We start from the raw sequence: 9,444 nt of genomic DNA on the forward strand, positions 1-9,444 counted from the left end.
ATCATACTTGTCCCCACTCGAGTAGCACACTTGAGCCTTTTTATTCCCAAACTCATCTGAATTGCAGTCCTTAGTCAAGTGTGGGCCATTACACCTCTCGCAACCAACTCTTATGGCATGAATTGAGTGGTCCATTTGTGTCAACCTCCGGTCCATATTATTTATCATAGCCATCATGGCTGCTATTTCTTCAGTTTGAGTCCCTCCACCGCCTTTGATTCCTTCTTGCCTACGGTTGTGGTACTCACAAGAGTGCTTCGCGAATTCTTCAATTAGCTCCTTGACCTCCCTTGGATTTTTCTTTGTCAAAGGTCCTTGAGAGTCAAGGATTGTCTTGTCATAACGTTGACCCCATGATAGAAAATCGATATCTCTTGTTGCACATTAAGATCATGTTGAGGGCAATTTCTGAGCAAGCCCTTGTACCGCTCCCATGCTTCGTACAATGACTCCCCCGGCTGTTGTTCAAAGTTGGCTATTGCCTTCTTGAGTTTAGCTATCTTGGATAGCGGGCAAAATTGGTCAAGAAATTGCTCACGCATTTGAGCCTAAGTGGTGATTGTACCCGGTGGAAGTGATTTTAACTACTCTTTAGCAGCTCCCTTAAAAGTAATGGGAAGCATTCTGAGCAGGACGGTGTTTCTATTGACATTTGGGACATTGAAGTAATCCGCAATGTCATTGACTTCATCAAGATGCTTAAATGCATCCTCATGATCTTTCCCATAAAATGGGATATCCTTCAGTGCAGTCAAGATATGCCCCTTCAGCTCGAATGTGGCAGTGGCAGGTATTGCGGGTTGGACTAAACCGGGACCCACATCTTCTCATATCTGCTTCTTGTAAGCTCCCATGGACATCTCCTCAATGTCTTCCATCTCGTTCCTTGGCTCGTTCTCGGGTTCGCTCGTATGTTCTTCAAATTCAGGCTCGGTATCGTATTCGGATTCGGTTTGGATGGGTATTTGATCCAAGTGTTCAAGTTTGCTCTTGTTCTTTGAGGATGAACTTGACTCCCCTGTCTTCTTTCCCGACTTACTTGAAAATGCTGACTTTAGTTCTTGCAATGGCGTCTTCTTATCAGTCATTTTGTGAAGTGCAGCTTCTGGATCTTCAATCGGTGGCACCAAAGGTGTGTTAGAGCCTCTAGTCATGAACTCCTGCAAACTAAACAAAATAAAAACGTAAAACTGAACTAAAATAGAAAAATAAACTGAAAACTAAGGAAAACTAAGAATCACAACATTCATGTCGTGAGTGTATATAGCTCACGTCGTGAGTTCTGTGACAGAAAAAAAAAATCAAAATTTTTGCTAAAATAATGTGCTAATAAACTAAGCTAATAAACAAAAAATAACTAATTAACTTTTTGCAGGTTTTATCCCACAAAAAAGATCGAATAATCTAATGCAACTAAATAAACTAATAAACTAAGCCGTTCCCCGACAACGGCGCCAAAAACTTGATGTGCACGGAAGTACCCACTAATTTTAATATTTATAACCTAACAAACTTAGACTAACTATGCACTTATAGGCAGTGTAACTAGTCAGATTACAGTATAGTTTGGGTAAGTCGGGTGTCGATCACAGGGAACGGTGTTATTAATTTATATATTCACTACTAAATTAATCTAATTATTAATAAGCTAAAAAGATTTTGTATCTAATTTTGCAAGTTTATATGAACTTAATTCTTTAACAAAAACTCAATCAATAAACAAAATATTTCTGTTAGTTCGAATCCACTTTCACTCAATGGTTATACATTAGTCAAAACTATTACCGTTGGTTACCAATTTAAGAAGTATTAGCAGTTTAGTTCTAAACCTACTAATTATTAATCAATTCATGTAAATCTATGTATGGTCACACAATAGTTAACACAAAATCAATTATTAAATAAGATTGGAGCTATGAAGATTGATTAATCAAAACACAATTACAGTCATAATATGCGTTCTCTAACACAGCTTAATTCAATGATTCAATTACTTATCTAAGATTGATTTGATCTTAGCTCTAATAAACTAGTGTTCACTTTGTTATTAGGTATTCATATTCATGCAGATTTGTGTTCACTAACTACACAGAACAAGAATTTAAAGCAATTAAATCATTAACTAAACATGCTAGGTAAAATCAATCAACACAAGCATATAACCAACAAATAAAGTCAAATCTAATGCATTCAAACAATGAGTTACAACTTCATCTAGCTAACAGAAGCAACTAGATTTAGCTGGACATATTAACAGCTAAACAAACGAATTCAATAATCCAAAACATGTTAAAGTGTACCAAACTATGAACCAATTTATGAACTCTTTCTTCCTTGGTGTTAGAACCAGCTTCCAGATCTTTTTCTCCTCTGAAATTCGTCTCCAGGAACCCCTCTAAGCTAGCCAAAGTCTCTCCAATTCGTAATGATCGAGGATATACATAGTTTTCAATTTTGCCGGACTCACCTCGTGAGAACCCTAATTCTCACGTCGTGAGCACGTAATTATCCATATGCGACATGGATTCCTTCACCCGTGATGGTTATCTTCTAGAATACCATACTCACCACGTGAGTCTTCCAGATCTCACGTCGTGAGAACGCTTTTTCCTGATTTTCTTGTCCTTTAATATTTGAACTCCCAAAGTTTCTTCCTTTAACGTTTTTAGTCCCTTTTCTTCAAAATTTCTTCTTTTTGGCTACAAATAATATTTACACTCATAAGTACCATTATTCTAAACAAATTACCAACTTATATATAAAAATGTACTTAAATATTGCCTAAAAATAGGTATAAATATGGCAATATCACCCGGAACAGTAAATGATTCTCGTGCTGTTGGGAGAAAATGAGAAGTAGAGGAGAAGCGGTGGAGGAAGAAATGGTAGGGAAATTGGAAGTTGTTGAGAAAAGAAGTCGGAGTAAAGGAAATGTGAGGTGGATGATGGAAAGGAAATTGAAAGTCAAAAGGAGAAGGCGTATTCAGGCGGTGGTAGATCATTGTTGTCGGTTTGTAATTGGAAGCAGTTAGAGGTAGGAGCAGAACATAACACATTTAGCAGTTATCTCTCATAAACATAACACATAGCAAAGGATTATAAGAAGAAGAAAACACAGAAGTGATGCAATAGGAACAGAGAACTGTTCACTAAGGGGCCTCAGGATTGATGTTTAACCCATTTGAAAGTAAAAGCTTGAATGTTATCGTTGTCTATATAAGAATGATGCTCGCCTTTTTTCTAAACAACTCGTTACTAACCTTCCAGACGTACAACAAAGTTGAGTGAAACCAAAGCTAATCTAAGAAGAGTCAACTTACTGTTTTGACTCAGGGATTGTAACACACACACACACACACACACACACACATATATATATATATATATATATATATATATATATATATATATATATAAGGGTGAGATTGGTTGAGAACTCATAGTTTCCCGAAAACCTGAGAACTAAAGGTGGAGCGTTAGATCAAAATGAACTCATTAAGGGCATGATCGTCATCTTACTGATCTCATTTAATGTTCAATTTTTTTGTTATTGGAAGTGTTAATAAAATGTTCTAAAAATTAACATAATAAATCATTTTTCATTTTTTTAAAATAATTTTCGTTTTTTTTTTTAAAAAATGGAGATTTTTTACTTTTTTCAGAAAACTTGAATTTAATTTTTTTTTTTAAAAGCTGCAATTTTTTTTTAAAAAAAAATCTGCATTTTTTATTAAAAAAACCACATTTTAGAAAAACAAAACTGCAACTTTTTTCAAAAAACTGTATTTTTTATAAAAAAAAAATTGAAATTTTTTAAAAAGTAAATATTTAAAAATCATTAATTTTTAAAAAAAAAAACTAGAATATTTAAAAAAAAAACTATAATTTTTTAACAAAAAAAATCAAAGTTTTAGGTGCATATATGCATATTTTTTCAAATGCGTATATGCATTCTGATACTATAATATTCGTAAGTAAATCATAAAAAATCTAATTTTTATTAATCAATCTATAAACATAATAATACAAGAATTTTATTTGATACAAAATAAAATATAAAAAATAAAAAATGCTACAAAGATTCACAATGTTGTCATTTCTTCATATCAAAATTTCCATATTTTCTTTAATGTATCACTTTTCACCTCTTCAATATTTTCCACAAATTCTTGAAAATCTACAATAAAATAAAAAAAAATTATTAATGCAAGAACACTCACAAAAATGCACATGTATATATATCATGCAAGATTCTCATGTGATTATATCATGTAAGATTCACATATTGGTTATATAATGTGATATTCACATGTGATTTTATATTTTAAGATTCAAATGTGAAATTGACAAGAAAATTTTAAAAAATAATTAACGAAGAACACACACAAAATGCATGTGTGCATATATACATAATTCATATGTGATTTACATGTGAATCACATGTAATTCATATGTATTCACTAGTGATTTACATGTGAATCACATGTAATTGATATGCGATTCACTTGTGATTTACATCTGTGTTACATATGATTATTATGTGGATTACATGTGAATCACATGTAATTCATATGTGATTCATATATGAATTACATGTGAATCACAGTAATTCATATGTGATTCACTTGTGATTTACATGTAAATTACATGTGATTCATATGTAAATTACATGTGATTTACATGTGAATCACGTGTAATTCATATGTGATTCACTTGTAATTTACATGTGTAATTCATATGCTCGAACATTGGTCTGCTGGACGAGTGGTATTTCGTGACGGTATGCGGACGTCTGACGATAAGGCTTCGGGGGACAAAGTAATCTTGGCACGAGTACTTCGGGGGTTTAGAATGCGAAAGATAAAGTTTAGATTTAGGTCGGACCTTCGATACAAATGACGAAAGTTTCAAGAACTAGCCGATCAAGGCGATAGAAACATATGAACTTAGTATGGTGAGGACCACGCCAACTCATGACGAAAGAAAAACAACGGACTTTATATTGAACAAAGCTTTGGTCAAATGAAAGAAACGTCTGATAAACGACGATGTATCCCTGGTATGATTTGTACTGTACTCCTAGTATGCTCAACAATGTACTCCTTGAAACTGTTCTCGTGTTTCCTGTTTTCTATTTTGAAATTAACACTCCTATGTATCGTACCGCTATGTGCGCATACATACAACTAAAAGTTCTTTACTTACTGAAGGGATACTTTTATACCATGATCCCTCTTGGTACCACTACCATCTCCCGTCATATACGAGTTGTGAATACTTAAGATGAGCCAGGCAGTCAACTGAGCATCTCTACCTCAAATCCTCAACCAATTAAGGAAAGGGGACCTAAGCGGAGTCACTCACAGTCTGCAACATCTCAGTTGCGCACAACCCTGATGTATATGGTGAGTCATAATAGCTTCTCTAAGGGGTCTTTTAGTTCTCTTGGATATTACGACCTATTTCAACATGTGAGTTGTTATAGTTACTTTTAAGTGTCATCCCGAAATTTTAATCTTATATGAATATAAATAAATTTTTAAATGAAATTACTATTTTGAAAACGTAACACTACTCGACGACGACTCTGAGGTAGATTCTCCTGCGGTGATCATCAGAATACGTCCATCCGCTCCCGAGTTCTTCATTATCGAGCAGTCCCTCTGACCGTGTCCAGTCTCACTACAGCCATAGCAGGCTTGGTTTTCTTCAGTTCCGAGGACTTGGGAGATCGGTTGAGCCAGTGCCCTGCAGAAACGGACTATGTGTCCCTTTCTGTGGCAGTTCAGACACTGCATTTCCCGGCATACTCCGATGTGGTGAAAGCTGCACTTTCCACACTTCGGGAGGTTTCCAGCATATCAACTAGCAGATGCTGAAGCAGTAGGCGTCGTTGCGGCGTACATGGTACTCACTTGTTGCTCTTGCGGGGTGTCTTGTGTTGTTCGCTTCTTTTTCCTCTTGTTCCCCGACTTCTGATTATAGTCCTCTTCCCTAGATGACTCGGGAATAGGGACTTCTACGTTGTGGCGGACTCCGTGATCGATGAGTCGCTGAGCCAAGCGTTTAGCACTGTCGAACGTGGCTGGGTTAGAAGATAACACATTTCCTTGGGTCGGAGCAGTCAGACCCCAAATGTATCTCTCTATCTTCTTCTTCTCCGAGGTAATCATCCCGGGACATAGAGCTGCTAGTTCGCTGAACCGGTCCGTGTAGGTCACTATGTCTAAGCCGACCATAGTGAGATCCCACAATTATTGTTCTAGCTTTTGAATCTCGCCTAACGAGCAATATTCTTCCCGTATTAACTCTTTTAGGTTTTCGCAACCTATTGAGTTTGCCACTGATAGGGTCAGTGACTGGACATGGCTATTCCACCATGTTAGGGCCTTGCCAGAGAAGGTACAGGCAGCAAACTTCACTTTGCTTTCTTCTGGGCATAAACAGATTTCGAAAACCAACTCGGTTTTCTCGAACCATTGCATGAGAGCAATGACTCCTTCAGTCCCATTAAAGGACAATGGGTGGCATCTGGTGAAGTCCTTGTAAGAGAACTCTCTCGGGCGCACAGGGACCTCACCTTGAGTAGAATCGGTAGGCACTTCACCTCCACCTGTACTGGTGGGGTGATATTGGGCCATGGCTGTTGCCACAGCTGCAGCCACTGCAGCGTTCAGAGTTGCTGCATCGATTTGTGGAGGAGGCGGTATTGGAGTTATCAGAGTAGTGTTTCTGGGTGATTTGCGAGGAGGCATCTTTGCTAAAAGAAAACAAAGATGAGACAGAATAAGTCTACAGTAATGGACACAAGCCGAAAGATAAAAAGATAAGGTTGTCCTAGTTCTGGATGTATCGGGTCCTGACTTACACAGGGTTCTAGAAACAATTCATAAATTAGTCTATACCAAATAAACTCTATGAATTTTAAATAACTATCCTCGAATGAATATCTGTTTCCTGAATAACTGTTACCAGCTGCATGTAAGAAAATACTTCTAACGCATGTAATGTGAGCAGTGTTTCCACTCGATCGATAATTTAACCTAGTTAATATTTATTAGTGTGACGCGTAAGACATTTTGGTTACTTCGGTTGATCTTTCCTTGAATTTGTCCTTGTTCCTCCTGAACTCTTCTGTTGTCTACTATGAGGAAGTGGTTACGCTTGTCTGGGCTTGTCGTGCGAGAATGAAAGTGACTAAAGAACCTATGAGCTTTAAGGTAACTTTATGGGGTGATCCTAATGGAATCCTCCTATAATTGTACAAGGTACACCAGTTTGTATTGTGTATAATTGAAGATCAAATAGACCTTCGAATAATTGATCCCACCTCAACACTACTTCCTTAAAAGGAATGGATAGCGAAGCATTGGTCACAGATTCTATGTCTATAAGGTCTTGATTATATATAAAACTTTATGAATATACCCTGCAAGATTATAGACCTATCCGCCAGGGTCATTTAAGTTATCACATAAGTTATGTATCTGGACTAAAATACTCCTATAGTATCCTAACGTAATGTACTTGTTCTGGCGTTCTCTTGACCGGTGTTCTGGTAAGTTTTAACCCTGTTGCAACACCACATCATTCCCAAACACATGTTGGTCACATCTCGAATGAATATAGTTGATCAGGCTATATTGATCCTAGCTATGATTACATAACTGTTCGGGTTGACGACAGTGCCCAACCTTTAAATACTTTTAGTTCTGATCTCCTCGTGACCCTAGTTCTATTATGTACATGTATGAGCAAGTAGGTATATTTTTATAACTTGTAGTTATACTCTAAATATATCATTATCCAGAGCACTTAAGCCCCATTGTATTTATAGACGTATATCTTTTATCGGTTGATATACTTAGTCCACTATAAACAATGCTCTGATACCAATCTGTCACACCCCAAAACCGGAACGGCGGAAACGTTCGGGGGTGGAGGACGTCATGTCAAGTATCACGAGATATGTATATGGTAAGCAACTAATGAACAACCATTTCATTTAGAAAGAAAGTGTTTACAATGTGTGTGTTCACAAAACATAGAAGTCATAAACAAATAACAAAACAAGACTTGAAGCTGCATGCTCCATCTTCTAAATTCCCAGCTTGAGCACCTGTCTAATAGTCTCCTGAGAATACAAGTTATTTGAAAGAGTTGATCAGCAATTAAGGTGGTGAGTTCATAAGATTTTAGTGATGTGAGTAAGCTGTAAAGTGTTGTTGAAAATGTATATGTAAAAGTGATGTAAGCTGTAAAATGTGGTTGAAAATGTATATGTAAAAGTGATGTAAGCTGTAAGTTTTGTTTTGAAAAGTTTGCCTGTTCCTCTAGAAAACCCTATATTTCCTACTTTAATGGAAGTTAAGTAAAATGACACTACAAGCCTTTCTATACGTACTAAGTGGGTACAAGTTATATATACTTGGAGTAAATAAACAATCGATTGTGCGCATCTGCCCTCAACTCACAACCCAACGGGGTACAGTAAAATAAGGCGGATAGCACACATTCCATTGGTTGTTAGATCGTTGTCATATATAACCTTTGGGTATTCACTTGTTACTCATGGAGTTATTTGTAATGGTTCCATTATATCTAATGGAGAGTTCTTTTAAGAAAACCTATATTTCTTATAGTAAAATATTGACCATGGTGATTACTTTTATAATAGATTTGTTTATACTGCTATATATACTCTGATATCGGGTAGATAGTTAATTGGGGGAATCTGCTCTAAGCCCACATCCAATGGGAACAGGACGTCGGGGGAAAACACACATTTAGCTATCTGTCGGATATTAGTCTTGTATATAAACATGGTGTATAAACTAAGGTGTTATAGAGTTAACTCACTTAAAGTCTTTTAAAAACTGTACTGGCTTAATAAAATGGATTAAGCCCTTAACTGGGAAATCGCTATTTTTGTATACCAAAAGTACTGACTTTGAAAAGTAAGTATTGTACTAGAATAACTGTGCGTTGACTCTGTGTCCTATGACCTGATCCATGGTCCTAACTTTTAAAGGTAGCCTTCTACCAAGACTCGACTGTTTTGAAAGTAGGCTTCTACCAAGACTCGACTGTTTTGAAAGTAGTCTTCTTCCAAGACTCGACTATTTTGAAAGTAGTCTTTTACCAAGACTCGACTGTAAGACTATTATTAATTAAATCTAATCTACCTTATTGGTTATGTGAATAATACACATGGTAAAGGTATTAATAATATTGTAACTGGAATTTTATATCCTTCTGTAATTGCCGTGATGACAGTGTAAGTACTGTAGTATTTGTAATAAGTGACTACTTTAAGTACTATTGTGCCTTAATTGAGGGTTAAGGCATAATGTGATGGCTAGATCCTATGCTAGACGCTCCATTATCAAGAGATTCTAGGAACTTTACGCGACACCTGCATGAGTGCACGCCGCGAACATCCAC

The 9,444-nt window shown here is 36.4% G+C and overlaps 1 non-coding gene across 1 annotated transcript; it reads left to right on the top strand.

The window, feature by feature from the left end:
• Positions 1–387: 387 nt before the first annotated feature.
• Positions 388–494, top strand: LOC145103374 (small nucleolar RNA R71). The gene has a single exon (XR_013706468.1). It is a non-coding gene; the product is annotated as a small nucleolar RNA R71 (small nucleolar RNA).
• The last annotated feature ends 8,950 nt before the right edge of the window (positions 495–9,444 follow it).

Source organism: Lactuca serriola, chromosome 4 (assembly GCF_051521515.1).
Source record: "Lactuca serriola cultivar US96UC23 chromosome 4, Lser_US96UC23_V15, whole genome shotgun sequence".
Classification (NCBI taxonomy): domain Eukaryota; kingdom Viridiplantae; phylum Streptophyta; class Magnoliopsida; order Asterales; family Asteraceae; genus Lactuca; species Lactuca serriola.